Source organism: Tenrec ecaudatus, chromosome 18 (assembly GCF_050624435.1).
Source record: "Tenrec ecaudatus isolate mTenEca1 chromosome 18, mTenEca1.hap1, whole genome shotgun sequence".
In the NCBI taxonomy this organism is placed as follows: Eukaryota; Metazoa; Chordata; class Mammalia; order Afrosoricida; family Tenrecidae; genus Tenrec; species Tenrec ecaudatus.
The window spans coordinates 60,035,431-60,056,326 of NC_134547.1; the positions used below are offsets into that span (position 1 = coordinate 60,035,431).

Sequence of the window (20,896 nt, forward strand, 5' to 3'; positions counted from 1 at the left end):
ATTTACACTTCATATAAACTAACTTCGTATTTAACAGTTTAAACTACTGAGCAGCCTTCCTAATATTTTATCCTTTCCCCATTTTGCTTCTGTGGACCATCTTCTACTTCACCCATTATGAATATTTAAGATGATTTACAGGGGAATAGTAAGTGTTCTGAAATTGAGTGTTCTGGTCATGCTTGATCAGTTGAATTGTATCGGAGAGGAATTAATGAGAGTTGAAAAGAAATGATGGTTAAAGAGGGAAAATGTGTATATATGTGCATATATCAAATATATGCATATTTATTATATATAAGCAAATACAAGGAAGCAGATGGACTTTGGGCCTCTACTTAAATCTTTTTTTTTTCATTTTCAATTTTATTTTAGAGCCATATATATATAACAAAAGAGCTGCACATGGCTCTTGAACTGAAGTTTGCGGACCTCTGGTCTATAACAATCAAGTAAGATTGATAGGAGACACCTGCTATTGAAAGAGAGGTGGTCACTCATCATTTGTGATATCATCTTTCTATATGCATATATGGGCTCTACTTAAATCTTACAAGAATGATTTGTTCTAATAATATAGCATTGTGTGATACTCTCTTCCCTGACAACATCACTGAAGACAAAATTGTTGCATAAGAACATGTGGTAAAGACAGCTGATGGTACCCGGCTACTAAAAGATATATAGCGTCGGCTCTGTAGTGCAATGGAGTACATTGGACTTCTAAAAGATACAGCATGGGGTCATATAGGGGAGTGTAGTTAGCAAGAGGCAATATAGTAGGGAAGCAACAAAGCCCACACGGAAGAAGCACATTGGCCTGTGTGATCATGAGGTGTCTATGGGAAAAGGTATCAGAAGTTCAAAAACAAGCAACCAAATCAATGTGAATGGGTGTGGATGTAGTGGATACTCAAAATCCAAATGTAAGATAATTGAACAGTCCCTCTCAGAAGAGCCACACAAAAGGAACGATAAATCCAGGGTGTGGTACAGGACTTATGAGCCATATAATTATCCTTTAGTTCTTTAATATTTCCTCCCCTATTATGATTTTTGATTTACCTCATAAATCTTGTTAGATTTGAATATGTTCATTTATATATTTAAGATCATTTGGTCCATGAAATCCAAGATTGATAACCCTTAAGAAATAGTTATAGGAGTAATGGTTCCCTGAGGGTATGGGAAGAGGTGGAGTAGGCAGATAGCATTGATGAGTGATGATATATAACCCCACTTGAGGGGATCGAATAACAGAATTGTATGTGATTGGATATATTGGACTGTGTAAGATAAGGAAAAAAAATAAAAGGAAAATTTATAAAAGGTTTCTGAGAGGGAGGGAGGAGATAAAGGGGAACTGATATTAAGGAGTTCAAGATGAAAGAAATGTTTTGAAATTGATTGTGGTAGCAATTGTACAGCTTGATGTGATTGAACTATGAAATGTTTTGATACCTGTAAAAGCTCCCAATAAAATGATTTCAAAAATAAATAAAATGTTTTAAACAGAATTTTAAAACATTGAAAATCCCAATTTTTAATATTATAAATTATACAGGCTTATAAAAATATTAGGTCATTATGAGAAATATAAAGCAGTAAATGATATTAATACTACATAGAAGTAACTGCTTAAAATGTTTTTGTGTTGTGTGTCTGTGTTTTCCTAAAATGGGCTGACACTGAATTTTGTAGTCTGCTTGTTTTCTTCTTAGTTTATTTTGGATGCCACTCTAGTTTAATAAATATAACTAGCTTTACTTTTATTATAAAGGGTTAACATGCTTACTATGAAATTTAACAATATAAAAATAATACATGAAAAATACAAATTCTCTCATAAAGCACTAGTACTTTTGACTTTGCATGTGTGTATTTATATATTTTTTACATAATGAGATGTCTATGCTGTTTGTAGCCTGCTTACTATATATACTTGAGTATAAGCCGACCTAAATATCAGCTGAGGCACCTAAAATATTTACCACAAAAGCTGTATAATGTGCTGAAAAACTCAGCTTATACATGAGTATATAAGGTACTTAAAAATTTTTAGATAGTTCTCATATGTAGTTTTTAAAAAGTTTTATTACCACTTCATCTACATGGATACATTCAGAAATTCAGTAGTATCAAGAAGAGTTGTACAATTGTCACATACTGAATTCTAGAACATTTTGTTCTTCCTTGTAGTCTTTGCTATTCATATAGCCTGCTTCCTTGACTTGCCAATGTTGTAGCTATATTGTAAAAATCCAAATGGATCTGCCTTTATTTTGCATGTTTACATCATTTTATAATATAGATGTGCATATTTACTTATTTTACCACTATTGATAATATCAATATTAGAGGAGTCCTGGTGGTGTAATGGTTACGTGTTGGGCTGCGATCTACAAAGTATTACAGTCAAAACCGCCAACTGCACTGAGGGAGAAAGACAGGGCTTTCTGTTCTCTTTTAGTTACAGTCCCTTTGGGGCCAGGGCGTGGCCCCCAATCAGAAAACACTCTTAGAGGTCAAAACACAGACCTTGAACTATTTACAAGCTTTTCTCTTTTTTTTTGTCATTGGTTTGTTTTATTTTGTTGCTTTGTTTTGTTCTGTCTCATTTTTTGTGCATATTATTATTCCTGCAGGTCTATCTAGATAAGATAGGTGGGATAAACTATCTGGAGGAGAAAACAACAGGACCGATGGTTGGGGGACATGGGAAAGGGAGTGGGGGAAGGAAGTGGGTGTTAACAAACCCAGGGACAAGGGAACAACAAGTGATCCAAAATCGGTGGCAAGGAGGGTGTAAGAGACCTGGTAGGGCTTGATCAAGGGCAATGTAACCAAGAGGAATTACTGAAACCCAAATGAAGATTGAGGATGATAGTGAGACAAGAGGAAAGTAAAAGAAAATAGAGCAAAGAACTAGGAGGCAAAGGGCATTTATAGAGGTCTAAATACAGGCATGTCCATATGTAAATATATTTATATGATGATGGGGAAATAGGGCTATGTATAGTTATTTACAGGTTTAGTATTAAGGTAGCAGGTGGACATTGGACCTCCACTCAAGTACTCCCTCAATGCAAGAACACTTTGTTCTATTAAATTGGCATTGCATGATGCTCACTTTCCGGACAGGATCGCTGAAGACAAATGTGTGGATAAGCAAATGTGGCGAAGAAAGCTGATGGTGCCAGCTATCAAAAGATAGAGCATCTGGGGTCTTAAAGGCTTGAAGATAAACAAGCAGCCATCTAGCTCAGAAGCAACAAAGCCCACATGGAAGTAGCACACCAAACTGTGTGACCACAAGATGTCAATGGGATCAGGTATCAGGCATCAGAGAACAAAAAATCATATTGTGAATGAGGGGGAGTGTGGAGTGGGGACCCAAAGCCCATCTGTTAGCAACTGGACATCCCATACAGAAGGCTCGCTGGGAGCAGACAAGCCAGTCATGGTGCAGTGTAGCAACGTTGAAACATACAACTTTCATTTAGTTTTTTTTTTTTCATTTAGTTCTTAAATGCTTCATCTCCACCACACCCCCTACCCCTCGCCACTATCACGATCCCAGTTTTACCTTACAAATCCGGCTAGACCAGAGGCTGTACACTGGTGCAGATAGGAACTGGAAACAGGAAATCCAGGGTAGATGAACCCCTCAGGACCAGTGGTGAGAGTGGCAATACCAGTAGGGTGGAGGGAAAGTGGGGTAGAAGTGGGAACTGTTTACAAGGATCTATATATAGCCTTCCTGGGGGAAGGGCAACAGAAAAGTGGGTGAAGGGAGACACCTGACAGTTAAGACATGACAAATTAATAATTTATAAATTATCTAGGGTCCATGAGGGAGTCGGGGCCGGGGAGGGAGGGGAAAAAATGAGGAGCTGATATACCAAGTGCACAAGTAGAAAGAAAATATTTTGAGAATGATGGTGGTTACAAATGTGATTATTGATACAATGGATGGATGTATGGATTGTGATAAGAGTTTTACAAGCCCCCTATAAAATGATTTTTTAAAAAAAGTGATAGTCTCAGAAACTCATAGAGGCAGTTCTCCCTGGCCCTGTAGAGTTGCTGAGTCAGCAGGGATTCAATTGCAGTGAGGTTGATAATACTTAGTATGTTTACAATTTTGTTATCCTTGTATACTATTTTATTGTAAATATATAAAAGTATAAGTACTAGTATAAAGCATGTACAAAATTTAAGTGATTTTGATATCTACTGTCTCCAAAACTTTTCTAACATAAGGAGCCCTCATGGCAACATTTAGATAAGTGTTGGGGGTCTAATGGCTTGGTTGGTTTAAAACCACTAGCTGCTCTACAGGAGAAAGATGAGCTTATCTGCTCCTGTAAATATTTGCAGCTTTAGAAATGCAATATAGGGTCATTATAAGTAGAATTGACTAATTGGCAAAAGGCTTTTTTTTGTTTTGGTTTGGCAGTACTAATAAGAATCTGGTGGTGCTGTGGATGATAAGTTGGGCTGTTAATTATAAGATTAGCAGTTCAAATCCACCAGCCACTCTGCAAAAGAAAGATAAGACTATCTGCTTTGATAAAGATTTACAACCTGGGAAATCCTACATAAGATGACTATGAATTGGATTTGCTTTGATGGTAGAGGGTAAACAGTACCCTCTGCCTTGTACTTTTACTAGTATAAAGTATTGCCTTTAAAAAAATTAATATAATTTCAGCCAAGACCCATCTGTTATCAGCAATTATATCCCTTCTTTCACTTCCTTTTTTGATTCTGGCTTCAATATCTGGTAGTTCTGTCAATGTACCCTTGAAACGGTTTTTGAATTATCTTGGACCAATTTTATTTACATATGATCTTATTGGATACTTTATGCATTTGTTGGATCACCTTTCTTTAGAATAAGTATGTATTTAAGTCTCTTATAGTTGGTTGGCCAGGTAACTTTTCCAGATTTCTTGGCATAGACAAATGAGCACTTCCATTGCTGCATCCGTTTGTTGAAACATGTCAGTTGATATTCTGTCAATTTCTGGACCCTTATTTTTCATCAATGCCTTCAGTGATGCCTGGTCTTTGAAGTGGGTACATGATTTTCTATTCTCACCAATAATATATATATAAGTTTACATTGTTCAACTCCTTACTAACATCTAACATTATCTGTCTTTAAGCTCTTCTGGAGAGGTATTATGTAGTGGTACTACATTGTGGTTTTGATTGGCATTTCCCTGGTGCTGAGCACTTTCTGGTTTATTGCTTTTTGGCCTTCTTGGTGTATGTTCAAATTTTGTCCATTTTTTTCTGAGTTGTTTGTACTTTTGTTATTGAGGTGTAGGACTTCTTTTAAAATCCTAACTATTCTTCCACTGATAAATGTCTACCAGTCTAGGCTTGCCTTTTAATTTTTGTCTAAAAAATATCTTTACCATAAATCATATGATAGTCTGTTAATTTTCTTTATAGTTTTAGGTTTTATAGTAAGTTCTATAAACCATTACAAGTTAATTTTTATGTGTTGTGTAAGGTTAACTTGAGATCCCCTCCACTCCCCAAGATGGCCATCTAGTTCAGCACTATTAGTGAAGGACATTTTCCTTTCCTTAGTGGACTCTGCTGGCACTTACGTCACAAATTAAACGACCATAGAAGAAATTTATTTCTGAATTTTCTATTCTGTCCCCATTAATGTGAGAAAGAGACAAGACTTTCTACTCCTTAAAGAGTTAGTCTCAGAAACTCAAAGGGGCAGTTCTACCACTTCATTCTATAGGGTTCCTATGAGTTGGCATGAATTCAGTGGTAGTGAGGTTTTTGTTGTGAGTTCCCGTTAATCTCTTTGTTCTTACAATAGAATCTTCCTAAGAGCTGTAAGATCCCCTAATAAAATGATTTATATATATATATTTTAAAAATCATGCTGTTTTGATTATTGCAGCTTTACAGTAATTCTTTTAAAATATCATTTTATTGGAGGCTTGTTCAATTCTTATCACAATCCATACATGCATCCATTGTGTCAAGCACATTTGTATATTTGCTGGCATCATCATTTTCAGAACATTTTCTTTCGACTTGAGCCCTTGGTATCAGCTCCTCATTTTCCCCCTCCTTTCCTCCCTCATATACCCTTGATAATTTATAAATTATTATTATTTTTTCATGTCTTACACTGTCCGATGTCTCACTTCACCCTATTTTCTGTTGTCCACCCTCCTGGGAGGGGGTTATGTGTAGATCATGGTGATCAGTTCCCCCATTCTCCCCCTACCTTTCCCTTACCCTCCTGATATCGTTACTCGCATTATTGGCCCTGAGGGGTTTATCTGTCCTGGATTCCCTGTGTTTCCAGCTCTGATCTGTACCCATGTACATGCTGTGGTCTAGCCAGATTTGTAAGGTAGAATTGGGATCATGATAGTGGGAGGAGGGAAGCATTAAAGAACTAGAGGAAAGTTGTATATTTGATCAGTGCTATAGTGCACCTGCCTGCCTCTTCTCCTCCCCAAAAACACTTTTTAAACATGGAAGTTAAAAAAAAAGATGGGGCGCACGCCCGCCGCCCTGCCCAGCCCCGCGCCCCGAGCCATGACGTCCGAGCGGCTCCCGAGCCGGCCCGCCTGCTTGGTGGTGGCCAGCGGCGCGGCCGAAGGTGTGTCCGCCTCATTTTTCCTCCACTGTTTCTCGCTGGCCAGTGCAGCCTTCAATTTGCAGGTTGCCACCCCAGGGGGGAGGGCCATGGACTTTGTGGACATGGACGAGAGCAGTGCCCGCTGGGTCCAGGACTTCCGCCTCCGGTCCTACGCCAGCCCTGCCAAGCTTGAGTCTATCGACGGGGCCCGGTACCATGCCCTCCTCATCCCCAGCTGCCCAGGGGCCCTGGCTGACCTGGCCAGCAGCGGGTCCCTGGCCCGTATCCTGCAGCATTTCCGCTCTGAGAGCAAGCCCATCTGTGCTGTGGGCCACGGCGTGGCTGCCTTGTGCTGCGCCACCTGCGAGGACAGCGCGTGGGCGTTCCAGAACTACAGCATGACCGGGCCCTCAGTGTACGAGCTGGTCTATGCGCCTGGCTTTGCCCGCCTGCCCCTGATCGTGGAGGACTTCGCCAAGGACTCAGGCGCCAGCTTCAGTGCCAGCGAACCGGGCGCCGTACACGTGGTGCTGGACCGTCACTTGGTCACTGGCCAGAATGTCAACTCCACCGTGGTTGCGGTGCAGAACCTGCTCTTCCTCTGCAGCAGCTGCAAGTGAGGGGCTGCGCCCCGGCCCCCATCCCCCGCCCCCAGGAGCCTCGCTCCAGGCTGAGGCCTCCTTGCTCAAAGGAAAGTCAAGGACTGACGGGCACCCGCCAAGGCCGGTCAGTGTGATGGGAGCCAGCCAGAGCTGTGGAGACCAGCATGACTGTGCACCTGGTCATTGGGACATGCCCTCGCGGCAATAGTGAGGGGCCACCCTCAGTTCCGGCTGCCTGCCGAGGTCCTTCGTCCTGGTTCAGAGTGGATGGTGGGGGCGTTGTGGGGGACTGACCCATGGGCACTGCTGTTGGGCCACAGCACCCTCCAGACTAACCACGGTGGAAGGCATGGGGCCAGCTGGTGGTCCCCTCCAGAGAAGCCTGTCCCCACCCAGCCCTACGTTCTGTCTTTCCTCTCGCTGCCCATGCTCCATTAGCTCAGACCTGCCTGGCCAGGGAGCCCCGGCCTCTCTCCTTGGCGTGCTCTGGCTAGTTCCATGCCAGGTCACCACCATGGTGACAGGCCGTACTTAGAAAAGGTCACATCTCAGGGTGAGCAGTGCTGACCCAGTCTCCGCAGCCCTGCTTCTGGGGGCCAAGGGCTGCCTGGTCTCTTCCTGAGGCCCTGTGAGGCAGCAGCAGCTGGAGTCTGAAGGCGCTGGGGGCAGTTGACAGCTGTTCCCCAGGGCTGATTGAGAAACACCCCTCTATCCAGCCAAGAGAAATAAAAGCCTCCATGCCACCATGTTGTGGGCAGCAAAAAAAAAAAGATGGAAGAAATACAGCTAGACTTTTAACATTTACACTATCACCATTGTATATTTACAAAACCTTTTCATTACTCCAAACAGAGACTACCAATTACAGATATTACTTTAAAATAATAATTACGAAGCTTTTTGGCACACAACATAATACAACCAAAAAACTCTCAGTCACTGAGTTGATTTTCACTCATGGTAAACCTGTAGGATGGGTAGTGCTGCCCTATAAGATTTCCTAGCCAACATTTTTCTCCCACAGAGTTGCTAATGGGCTTGGTCTGGCAATCCCTTGGTTAACGGCAGCTGCACCAGGCTTCTTACCCAATGTATAGGTGCTCATATTGCTAAAGGAAAGCTCACTCACTGCCATTGAGTTTACTCACAGTAACTGAATAGACAGAGTAGAACTTCCCTTGGATTTCCTAGACCTGTACATTTTTTTTACATTTTATTAGGGGCTCATACAACTCTTATCACAATCCATACATATACATACATCAATTATATAAAGCACATTTTTACAGGAGTAGAAAACCTCATTTATATCCTTCGGATTGAATGGTCTATTGAACTGCTGATCTTTCAGTTAACAGTCTAGCATGTAACCTGAAGCTACCTTGGGAAAGAAAAAATTTTAAGCTTTTTAATGTAAATTTGATAAAGGTTTGTTTATAGTGCAGATTACCAGTTTTATATACAACAATTTTTACATGTTCTGATTCAACACATTTTGTTTCAACTCACCCATTGCAACCTTCTCAATATACCATTGCTCTTTGTGTTTTTTGTCTTACTCCTTCATTTTTTCTAACCCTCTGAACTTTGTCCTTGGATAAAAGCTGACCTTTGAATTTCAAACAGTTGATTATATTACATCAAGGTGCATTCAGTTGCAGGCAAGCAGGGTAATTGTCATAGTCCCACCAGTCAGTATCTGACCAATAAGTCTGGACTCTCATATTATTAGTAGTAGCCCCCATTTCTCTCCCATTCTATCCAGGACCTTCTAATGCAATCCTAGAGCAGTTGTTTGTGGTAACCAGGCCACATCTACTTCTTTATGGTCTCAGTGTTGTGGAGACTGATGTTTGCACGATCTGTTAGTCTATTGATTGTTTCCATGTGTCTTTTGTTTTTCACTCTTCTTTTCTCTGGATGGGGAGAAACTGTGCTTTTGATGGCTTCACATGAGTTAAGATCCCAGCAGTTACTGCTTCTATTGTGCTCTGGTCTAACTTAAGCATTAGTGTTAGTGCAGATTTAGGAAGCAAAACTGCCTTTAATTATTCCTAGAGAGGGGAGGCACTGCACTCACCAGGAATTAATTAGGAATTTGATTTGGTGTATAAATTTCTCTCCCAAATCCAATCTTGTTCTGATTACAATTCATGATTCTCCTTGTACAGCATTTTGTGAGTACAAATTTTTCTTTAATCATTTTAGTAGATCATTTTTCTTTACTTCTGACTTTCAATTCCAGCAACTCCTTTCTACCTTGTAGCCAGGCACATTTCTTAGGACTTTAAGCAACCACCAAAAGAAAGAGTCGATTAGTATAATAAAAAAGGAAACTCCATTTGGTACTCATAGATAGTCTTGTCATCTTATACTTTCTTAAAATTGTTTTTGGTAACATGTTGTAACATATATCAATACTTCATTCATTTTTATGGCTGAATTTTTTTATTATAGGAATATAACATTATCTATTTATCAATTGTTGGACATTTGGATTTTTCCCCTTTTGGCTATTGGATAGTACTGCAATGAGCATTCATGTACAAGTTTTTCTGGACACATTTTCATTTCTTTTGGGTGTATATCTAGGAATTCATATGATCAATGAGATAGCATCCAAAATTCCATATAAATAACAATAATCATAAGTTATGTCTCAGAGTTTCTTTGTGTCAGGAATTTAGGAGCTCCTTGAATTGGAATTGGATTGGAGGTTCTCTGGAGGTTGCCATCAGGTGCTGTTCAGGGTGGCAGTCATCTGAAGGTTTGACTGCAGCTGGAGGCCCATATCCAAGATGATTCAGTTGAAGGTTGGCAAGTTGTTGCTGGTCATTGTCTGGGGACCTTAGTTCCTTCTTGCCTCTGTGGGTTCTCTACAGGAATGCATGATTGTCCTCAAAGTAACTGGATTTTTCCAGAAGAAGCTAGACCAGAGAGACCAAGCTATAAGCAGAAATGCTTGACAGTTTAGCTTTGGAAGTCGACAGTTGTCACTTTCACCATATTCTACTTATCACTAAGGTAACCCTAACTCACTGTGAAAGGGACTATACCAGGGCATGGATACCAGAACATGTGAGGATCATCAGGAGACATCTTGGAGCCTGGCTACCATATAGATTGCCTTCAAAATTCTATTTTCTGTTGTTCCTGAGGATGTGGTCCGAATGTATAGAGCCCCAGAAAATAAAATGCTATTAGCTCTTTTCTTTCCCCATGCCACCTTGATCCTGGTGTCCCATGGGCCACTGCCTTGCCTGGTGTTAAGAGGTCTACCCCAAACCCCCTTTTGCAGAGTTGTCCCTGTGTCAAGAGTCAGATCTTTGACCTCAGTTAGAAGAAAGCAAATGTGGGTTAATTCCCACTGTGTGACCTCATGATTTTGTATGAGAAGCTCTCTTCTGAAGCCCTGGAAGTTGCCCAGATTTGTGCTAACAAGTACAACGTGAAAAGTTGTGGCAAAGATGATTTCCGCATCCCAATGCAGCTCTACCCATTTCACTGCATCCACATCAACGAGAGTTGTCATGCACTGGGGCTGATAAGCTCCAAACTGGAATGTGAGGTGCTTTTGGGAAATCCCAAGGCCCAGTTCCTAGAGTCCACATTGGCCAGGTCATCATGTCCATCCACACCAAACTTGAAAACAAGGAGCATGTGTTTGAGACCTTACACAGGGCCAAGTTCAAGTTCCCCTGGGCACCAGAAGGTCCACATCTCCAACAAGTGCGACTTCACCAAGATTAATGTGGATGAGTTTGAAGATATGGTGGCTGAGACGTACCTCATCCTGGATGGCTGTGGAGTCAAAAACATCCCCAACTATGGGCCCTCGGACAAGTGGCGGGCCCTGCATTCATGAAGACCTTAGTAGCCCGGTGCCCTGCCTCACCAAATAAATTGAATTTCATGAAAGAGAGTGGGAGAAAGAGTATTTTTTTTTAAAAGGAAAAGTAGATCCTGATATGTAGGTTGGATTTTGACAGAACTGTGGTTTACTTTCCCTCCCCTTGGTGTATTTAACAATTGGAACTTTTTATCAGTGTGCCACTAGGGCACCTTTCGTGTATTATGCAGTATAAATAAGAGAAAGACCTCTAGGCCTGCTTGCTGTCCTTGGTTTAATACTCCATAGTACTGACCTCTAGAAGAGCCAACCTTTTGTCTCCTCTGTCTGCATCAGCAAAACCCTTTTGGATTGTCCTTTGGAGTATTTGATGCAGTAGTCAAATCCACTTTCTCTCCTGGCACCCAGCATCTACTGTGTACTCAAGAGCCAATCCCAGGATCATTTGAGACTAGGGTAGGTGGACCAGCCAAAAATGCCTAGGCATGACCAAAATAGACTGTTGTCAAGCCCATCTGTCCTGAGGCTTCAAAGGCGAGGAACTGGAAAGGATTTTCTTTTAAAGTTACCATTTGAAGAAGTTGTATCCACAAGAATACTTTCAGATTGGTTTTCATTCAGAAAATTCCTTAGAACATGAAAGACAAAGTAAAGCTAAAGACCAAGTTTGGGATTATAGAATCTATAGGGACTTGATAAGGAAGTATAATACTTGTCTGGATTTGATCCTGAACTGAAAAATTCTGCTGTGAAAGGATATTATTAGAAATTGCTAAAATTAAAATACAAGTTTAATATTCTAGTTGGTATTATATCAGTGTTAATTGTTTTGAATTTAAAGATTTATCTGATTAAAACATTAATGTGAATATATAACAGGGTAGATATGTTTTAAGTCTATAATGTTTAAATGATTTAGATTAAAGTTCTATATGTGTATATGTGGTGGCACCATGGGTCAAGTGTTGGACTACTAACTGAAAAGTCATCACTAAAGCTCCACCAGTGGCTCTATGAGAGAAAGATGAGGATTTCTGCTCCTGTGGAGATTTATAGCCTTGTAAGCCTAAAGGGACAGTCTGTCATGTTCTTATAGAGTCCCTATGAATTGGAATAGACTTGATGGCAATGAGTGTTTTGTTTTGTGTTTATTTTTAATTACATATATATGTGGCATGCATATATTTGGAGAAAAGACGTGTAGAAGATGTTAATAACTTATACATCTTGATGAAGTTACAGGAATCCTCTATTATACAGCTGCCCTATAAATTTAGTAATAGAATAATAAAACACTAAAAAGGAAAAAGGTCTTGACTGCCTCTGTGAAGAACAGAAGAAACTGGTGGGATCACTCTTGTACAGAGTATGTCGTAATAAAAAGTAGTAGTAGAGGGCATGATCAAGCAGCCACTGTGTCTAAGATGAGAATTGTCTGCGGTGGTCAAATCTCTTGTTTTGGATTTTTACCAGCAATGCGTACCAAAACCAAATTCCCTTCTGAGCCGATTCTGACTTTCATCAACCATATCAGCCAGAGCAGAATTGCTCAATAGGGTTTCCAAGACTAACTCTTTATGATTCCAACTCATCCTATCTGATTCTGAAACTGAGTCTTTACAAGCCTCATCATCTCCAGCAGGGTAGCTGCTGGTCTTGAACTGATGACTTTGTGGTTAGCAACTTCTTTGACCACTTTATGGTTGGCTTATTTTGTTTTTGTTAACAAGTTGTTGAATTTTTAATAAATGCTTTATTAGGATCTTGTTGGATATATGGTTCCTAAGATCTAGTCTTTTTTTTTTTTTTTTTTGGTAAAGACTTTTGATGAACAAAATTTTTTATATTTTCTAGGTCTCATTTATTTTGTCTTTGTTCTCTTTGTTTTTGCTATTATATCAGCTAATACATTGTTAAAAATCAAAGCCTAACATTGTTGATGCTACTTTTTCTTAGTATTTCATGGTTTCAATTTGCATTTCTCAAGCTGAAAGAGTCAATGAAAAATTCAAGCCTCAAGGTACAACATTGAAGATGTTGAGTTATGCGTGAAGCATCAAAAGAAGATGGAAGGAATATAGCCACTTTACCAAAAACAATTGGGTCAGTGTTTAGCCATTTCAGATGATAGCATATGACCAACGGTATATAAAAAGCACAGCAGCAGGATATGTTTGATTTTTCTGCTTCTGGAAATCTAATTTCCCCAACACAATGAAGATGCTCTTTCTCCATCTAATGGAGTTAGTATCATAGTCAAAAATTTGTAATGTGTATTTTTGGTTCTGATCTCTCAAATCTTTTACATTGGGGTTTATTGTTAAACCCTTATTAAGCTGTTTGGTTATTGTACTTGTATGTTTTAAAATCAGGAAATGTGAGTTTTCCTACTTCGTTCTCTCTTAGCATTGTTTAGATATTTAAAGGTCTCTTGCCTTTCCATATGAAGTTGAATATTGACTTTTCTGTTTCTGTAAAAAGATGCTAGAGTTTTGTTCCATGGAATATTTTAAATGTATATATGATTATTTTAATTTCTTCTTAAACTACCTATCTGCGTATTCCTTGTCAAATTTTCTATTGGGGTATTTATTTCCCTACAAGTCCATTGAAGAATTTCTTACATGTTGAGAATATGTTAATACACTTTTCCAATTTGTGAGTTTTTAAAGAATAAGTTTGGACACAATTTTAAAATAAGTTATATCCATCTATTCATATATGTATAAGTATTCATCTTTATTATATTGCTATTTAAACCTTCATAAAACTTTTATTAGATTTATTTCAATTTACCGATTATGTAAGTCAAACACTGTAAAAGATAATTGAGAGAAAGTTAACTCTTACTTCCTTCTATGGTTCTCACTGATTTGTAAATATGTATTAATGGATCGTCCTCTTTTTTTGTTTGTTTAAATTTAAAACAAATGAATAACTTTAGATATTGTTTTGCTTCCCCACCCCCATTTGTTTTCACTTTGCAAGAATTCTTATCATTCTTCAAGTTTAAAACACAGAAATACCTACATAGAAAATAGGTAAAATTGTGTATGTGTTTTACTTAACCATTCCCTATTAATAGACGCTCATACTATAGCCAGTATATGCTACCACAAACAATACTGTAGTTATACCACTGCCATTGAGTAGATTCCAGTTCATAGCAACCCAGGGTAGAACTGCCACTGTGGGTTTCTGAGATTATAAATCTCTGGGGGAACAGAAAGTAATAGTAAATTTTTTAGTTTATTATTTAAAGAAAAGATGCCTTTTTGCTGTGTATATGTGTGTGTAGAACTTACCAGGATTTTTAATAAAATAAAAATTTTAGTTTAATATGCTTTCATATTATAACCATTTTTATTTTCAGATAATGTTTTCAGCACTATCTGTAAATATGCCAGTCTTTCTGGTTGTTCATTAATCTTTTAGTATTTGGCAGTTTTAATTTTTTCCGGAAAATCTATTGTTAGTTGCAATTGTTAAGAGCTGTAATTGGTAACTTTAAAAAGTAACTTGTTTAAGGGTTCATATAGTAAGTAGCAAGTATTGAGCTGGGAATCAAATTTAGAGAATTTGATACCAGAAACTCCCCATCTTTATTTTGATAAATTTATTCGCTGCCAGTTGTTTTTTGAAGTTTGCTGAGGTATAATGTGTATTTAAATTATCAAGTATGTACGTCGTGCTTACCTGCTATTAGGTGTCATCTAGTTGGGTTTGAATCATAGCAACCATCAGGTACAACAGAATGAAACACTTCTCTGTCCTGTGCTATCCTCACAGTGGTATTATATGAGAATTCATTGTTCCAGCAGCAGTGTTAGTGAAGTTTGTTGAGGTTATCTCTTTTTCACTGACCATAGAATTTACCTAGAAGGTACACAAATGGGTTTTCTTTCTTGGGGGAAGTGTTCGTAATGAATTGAGTAGTATGTTCTACTTGGTGGTCCAATTAGTGTGTTTCCTCTCACATTAAATATTTTTATAGTCTTACTAGGAAGATGGTGATGGTTCTTCTTATTGCATTTTTGCTCTGCGTATACACACACTCTAACCTTTTTGGCATAATTAAATTTCAAAGACCAGGTCCTTATGTGAAAACGGAGAATGACTACATCATTATGTAGCTACCAAATTATATCATTACATAATCGTCAACCCACTGAGAATCAAGCCAAGTTGACACATACTTTACCCATCTCAGTCCGCATATTTGTTACCGCCATCATTCATGTGCACAATAATCAGATCTATTTTTTATTGTTATGTGTGGAAGATTAGATAATAAATAATCAATAAGTTAGGAGTTGAGTGTACTTTGCTTTCCTTTTCCTAAAGAACAACAAACACAAGTAGAACTTCATATTCTTTTCCCCCCTCAAGTGTTGGCCACATTATTAGATAATCCATTTTAAAAGTTCTTTGATACGAATTTTGAATTCATTTATTCATCCATACATTTCTCCATCTATTGAATAACCATTTCAACCTTAACCAAAATACGAAGGCTGAACATAATCTGCCTTCTATCATCTCTGCTAATTTCAACTCATGCTGCTACAAAAGGAATTTTTTTTCCCCTGAACTTTTTTTATTGTGATTTATAAAGCAGAACATTTGTTTTCTGTACAATAATTCATACACATTTTGTTTCATCTCATTAGTTGCAGTCCTCACAATGTAACATTATTCATCCCCGTTCCTCCTATGTACCTTGTTTTCCTTTACTCCTCCTTCCCCTAGGCCTTATGAGCTTTTTGCCCTTATAGTAAATGCTTTTGACCTCCAAGAGTTGAGTGTATACCCCTTACTGTTTTTATTCCCTTTATAGACCTGTCTATTTGGCTAGAAATTGAGCCATGGGAATCTTAATATGTTCTTGCCTCACTGTGCTCCTTTAAGTTATTCGAGCTTTCCATACCCGCTTTTTTTGCATGACTGTTACCTCAGACTAGTATGTATCTCTCTCTTCTGTGAGTGCTAAATTTTTCTTATCTTCAGAAACCCCTCACAGAGGTCATCCTTGACTGTATTTTCATAAAGTAGTTCCCACATTATTCTTTATTACAACTCCCATTTTTCTTCATAGCATTTATCACATTTTGTAATTTAAAATCATTACTTGTTTTTCATTTTCATTATAGACAAACTTCTTAAGAACAGGGATTTAAAAAAATTTTGTGTACTGATCTATTTTGTATCCTTTACCTGTAGTGAATAGTTGCTGTCAAGTAGACCCATGGTAGCCTAACGAATGAAACATTACCTGGCCCTGCATCACCCTCACTCTGTTAAATTTTAGTTCATTGCACATCTGTTCTCCCATTGAGAGTCTCCCACACTCCTGTTGGCTCTCTACTGTATCAAACATGATGTCCTCTTCCAGATATTGATCCCTCTTGATGAGCACTAATGTAAATTATGTATGCACTTGCATGAAAGATATTCAAAACAGGACAAATCTTGGAGTATACGGAAAAGCTATGTACTTTCTGCAAAAATTTTTGTAAATCAATAACTACTTTAAAAAGACAATATAGTCTATTTAAAAATTAGGCATTTTTACATGCCTCTTAACCATCTGCTTCTAAAACACAGACAAATAGAAATAACGGAATTATCTTTTAGGGCAAATTGAAGCTATCTCACTCAAGCTCCTCAACTTTATACTTATTTACCTAAAAACTTATCAAGGTCTTCTTATATTTAGTTGTCTTTTTCTTTTATTTCAGCTGAGGAAATACCCACTTTCTTTACTAAGGCACCTTCAATTTTCTGGTCTTCCTTGTGTTATGTAGACAAGTGCATCTGGTGTTGCATTTGTTTGTTTCAGCATCTCAATTGATAGGTATTTTTCAGTTCCTCGATCTTTGGTTTTTTGCAAGTGACTTAAGTGCAGTGTGAGATCTTTCTTCAGTTCCAGTGGTTCTTGATCGTATGCTAACTTCTGAAATGATTGAACATCAACCATTTTTTTGGTACAGTGACTGTGGAGTCATTTCATCTTCTTTGTTGCTTCCTGCATTTGGTCATTTTATTGGCTATAGATTCTTTAAGTAATGCATTTTCTGACTTGAATTTTCTCATCAATTCTTTCAGCTTGAAAAATTACTAAGGTGTGTCTGACCCACACAATAGATTTTCAATCACTTTATATGCATGTGAAAGTTGGATAGTGAAAAAGGAAGAGAGAATATGTATTTAAACTGTAATATTAGCAAAGAATCTCTATACAGTATGCTGTCAAAAAAGGTAAAAAAACAAATCAATATTAGAAGTAGAAACACTTGAGCCTTTAAATAGACTCAGTAAGACATGGGAGTTGATTTTATATAAGAGTCCAATGAGATTGTGGAGTAGTGTTAGTTTGGGTTGTAAATGATAGGAATCAGTTTCTAACTAGTTTAAGGAAAAGGGTATTTGCATAGAATCTAGTGAGCCAGGGAAAGGACTAAGGGCCAGCTAGAATCTGGAATTCAGCAGCCAGGACATTTTCCCACCTCTTGGTTCTGTTTCTCTCTGGATTTCAATCTTATTGTTGCTTTCTATATGCAGTGGGGTGTGGGGGGCCCAGACAACTTCTAATCTCGCCCAAGCTTTTTACCTTTGTGGCTTTTTTTTTAACCTCTGCATTTATTTTTTAAATTTTTAAAAAACAATTTATTAGGGGCTCATACAGCTCTTATCACAGTCCATACATATACATACATCAATTGTATAAAGCACATCTGTACATTCTTTGCCCTAATCATTTTCTTATTTTTTTTCTCCTCTTTTATTTTTTTACATTTTATTAGGGACTCATACAACTCTTATCACAATCCATACATATACATACATCAATTGTATAAATCACATCTATACATTCCCTGTCCCCCTTTGTGGCTTTAACATTTGAAAAGAGATTGTTTTTATTTTATATTCTCTGTGGTGCTGATTTGTAAATCTTAGGGGGACTGTACCTAATTAACTCAGAATAGGCCAGGTGCTTACTCTTGAACATCCCACTATAGTGAGAATAGTTAAAATCAGAACTTAATAGCTCCTGCAGTAATGGAAAGCAGAAAGGGCATGCATGTTTGATAATTAGCCCCATATAGAACTCCCATATTTTTACTTGCATGAATGGGAAGAGAATGTTAAATATCCATTTAACAATTATCAGGTTTCTGGGTATCATGGTGAGAGTGATTTTAGTATAGTAGTGTTGGAAACTGGATTGTTAGAACAAGTCAAAGTAAAGACATTAGGCAATGAATGTAGATAATCTTAGAAGATGCTTGGTTGTGAAAATCAAAATTAAATCAGATTCACTGCCATCAAGTTGATGCTGACTCATACTGAACCTAATTCTTGACCAGAGTAGGAAACCCCATCTTTCTCCACCGGAGCTGCTGGTGGGTTTGAATCGCTGACCCTGTGGTTAAAGCCCAACATATAGCCATTATGCTGCCAGGGCTCCTATCTGGATCTGTAGTAATGAAAATTTAACCTTAGACTGAACATGGCATTGGTTGCTTATAACAAAGCTTAAAAACAAGAATCAATAGAATCAAACTGTTCCAAAGTAGCTTAACCAATGTTTCTAAACACAATTCAATATTTATAGGAATACAAAATCATCCATCCCTCCTCCCAAAAAAACTCCTAACCCCTGTCGTTGTGTCACTCTGGCTCATAGCAACCATGTATGAATAGAGTAGAATATTCCACAGGATTTCTGAGCAATGTTTTAAAAACATTTTTAATGTTGAAATAACTATATTTTTCAAAAATAATATAGAATTATTTTGTTAGCACATAATCTACATACAATTCAATAGTTCAGTCATATCAAAAAGAGTTCTACATTCATTACCATAATCAGTTTTAGAACATCACTCCTATCCCCGGCAATAGGTCTATAGAAGTAGGCTACCTCATCTTTCTTCCTCAAAGTAGCAGTGGGTTTGAACTGGTCACCTCCTCTTTAGCAGCCCAATATGTAACCAGTATGCCACCAAGGCACCTATCTAAAGTTCAACAAATCACAATGTTTGACATCCTATTGAAAATCACCAATCAAGGAAATAAATATTACAACCCATAGTCAAAAGTTATCAGAATAATCTATTTTTGTTTGTTTGTTTATGCCCATTGGTATTTCCAGGTTGCTGGCTAGTGCAGCACCTAGTTCAGGATATATGAGGCAAAAAGAAAATGCAGGTAACTCACTGTTGTTTTGGTTCTGGGTCTTATTATCCCTAGTTGATCTGCCTTCTTGTACATTTCAGTCTTTTAAAAAAATTTATAATGTTCAAGGTTTTTAGCTATCTTTTGGGAGGAATGAGTAAAAGTATGAGTACTCCATCCTCTAAAAACAGATGCCTCTGAGATACTTCTAGAGTAAAAGCAAACATTCTTTGCTTCATTAATTAGATAGCGATATGAAAAACAATGACCTTTGTCTTATAATAAATACTATACTAAAACAAACAAAAAACCGTAATACCATTAAATTATTACTAATAATACCATTAAATTATTCTTAAGATAGATTGTAGGTATAAATATGAAAGGTAAAGCAATAAGAAAAAACCATGGGATATCTTTTATGTCCTAAGGGATGCAAAGATTCTTAAGCAGGATACAAAAATCACTTACTATAAAGGTAAAAATGTTGGTACTGTTAAAGATGCATGGTCCTTAAATCACCATTAAGAGTGCCAAGAAAAAATGTTTTATGGGATGTTTTTTGTAATATGTATATCTGACAAAAGATTTGTATCTAGAAGATAGGAAGGGCCTCAAAAATTCATAGAAAAAATACATGATCTTTTAATTATGTTTAATTTTTCCATAAACTTTTTGAAGCCCCCTTGTATAATGTGCGTGGGACATAATATATATTTCAATAATATGTTGAATGAATGACTATATGAATGAATGAGCAAATTAACTGCTTCACTTGGTTCTACAAGACAATTCTAAAACAATAATTTGTTTTTATACTCATAATCTTAGTGAAAATAAAAACGAAGCAAAAAAGTTTTTTGTGTCATTTTTAAAATATCATTTTATTGGGGACTTTTACACTCATAACAATCTATACATCAATTGTATCAAGCATATAAAAAGTTTTTTTTTCTTTCAAAAGTTTTTAAACTACCTTCTTTTTCTTGTTATCATTAGCAGAATGTCCCACCTTCTGAACTTTTGCCACATCATCAGCCAAACCACCATTTTCCTAATGAATAAATAACTTCATTTCTTATGGTCTTCATTTTGACAGTTTTTAAAGTCTTTTAGCAAGTTACTTCCTGTCAGTTTCCTGTTTATACAGCATAGTTCTTTTTCTTTTTTAATTCTGTAGAAATCAACAATGTTTGCTTTTGTTGTTTCTACTTTACACGAGTTATGAATAAACAGGAAGAATGTGCAAACCTCATACTTAGAGATAAGCTTATTATTTATAGTATAGGTTTTCAAACTTGGTCTACCACCCCCATTTCAGAAAAAAATTATTATGCCACCTATTTTATAACTAAATCTTTTGTATTATAGCCCATAATCTTTTTAAAAATCATTTTATTGGGGGCTCATACAATTCTTATCACAATACATACATACATCCATTGTATGTCAAGGACATTTGTACATTTGTTTCCCTCATCATTCTCAAAACATTTGCTTTCTACTTAAGCCCTTGTTATCAACTCCTCATTTTTCCCCCTCCCTTCCCTTTCCCCCTTCACTCATGAACCCTTGGTAATTTATAAATTATTATTATTTTGTCATCTCTTAAACTCTGATCTCTCCCTTCACCCACTT

At 37.4% G+C, this 20,896-nt stretch overlaps 1 protein-coding gene and 1 pseudogene across 1 annotated transcript in view; both read left to right on the top strand.

Annotated features, from left to right (window-relative positions):
- NFAT5 (nuclear factor of activated T cells 5) overlaps positions 1–20,896 on the top strand; it is a 149,152-nt gene that overhangs the window by 37,698 nt on the left and 90,558 nt on the right. The window lies entirely within an intron of this gene.
- Positions 6,566–7,248, top strand: LOC142431873 (glutamine amidotransferase-like class 1 domain-containing protein 1 pseudogene; annotated as a pseudogene).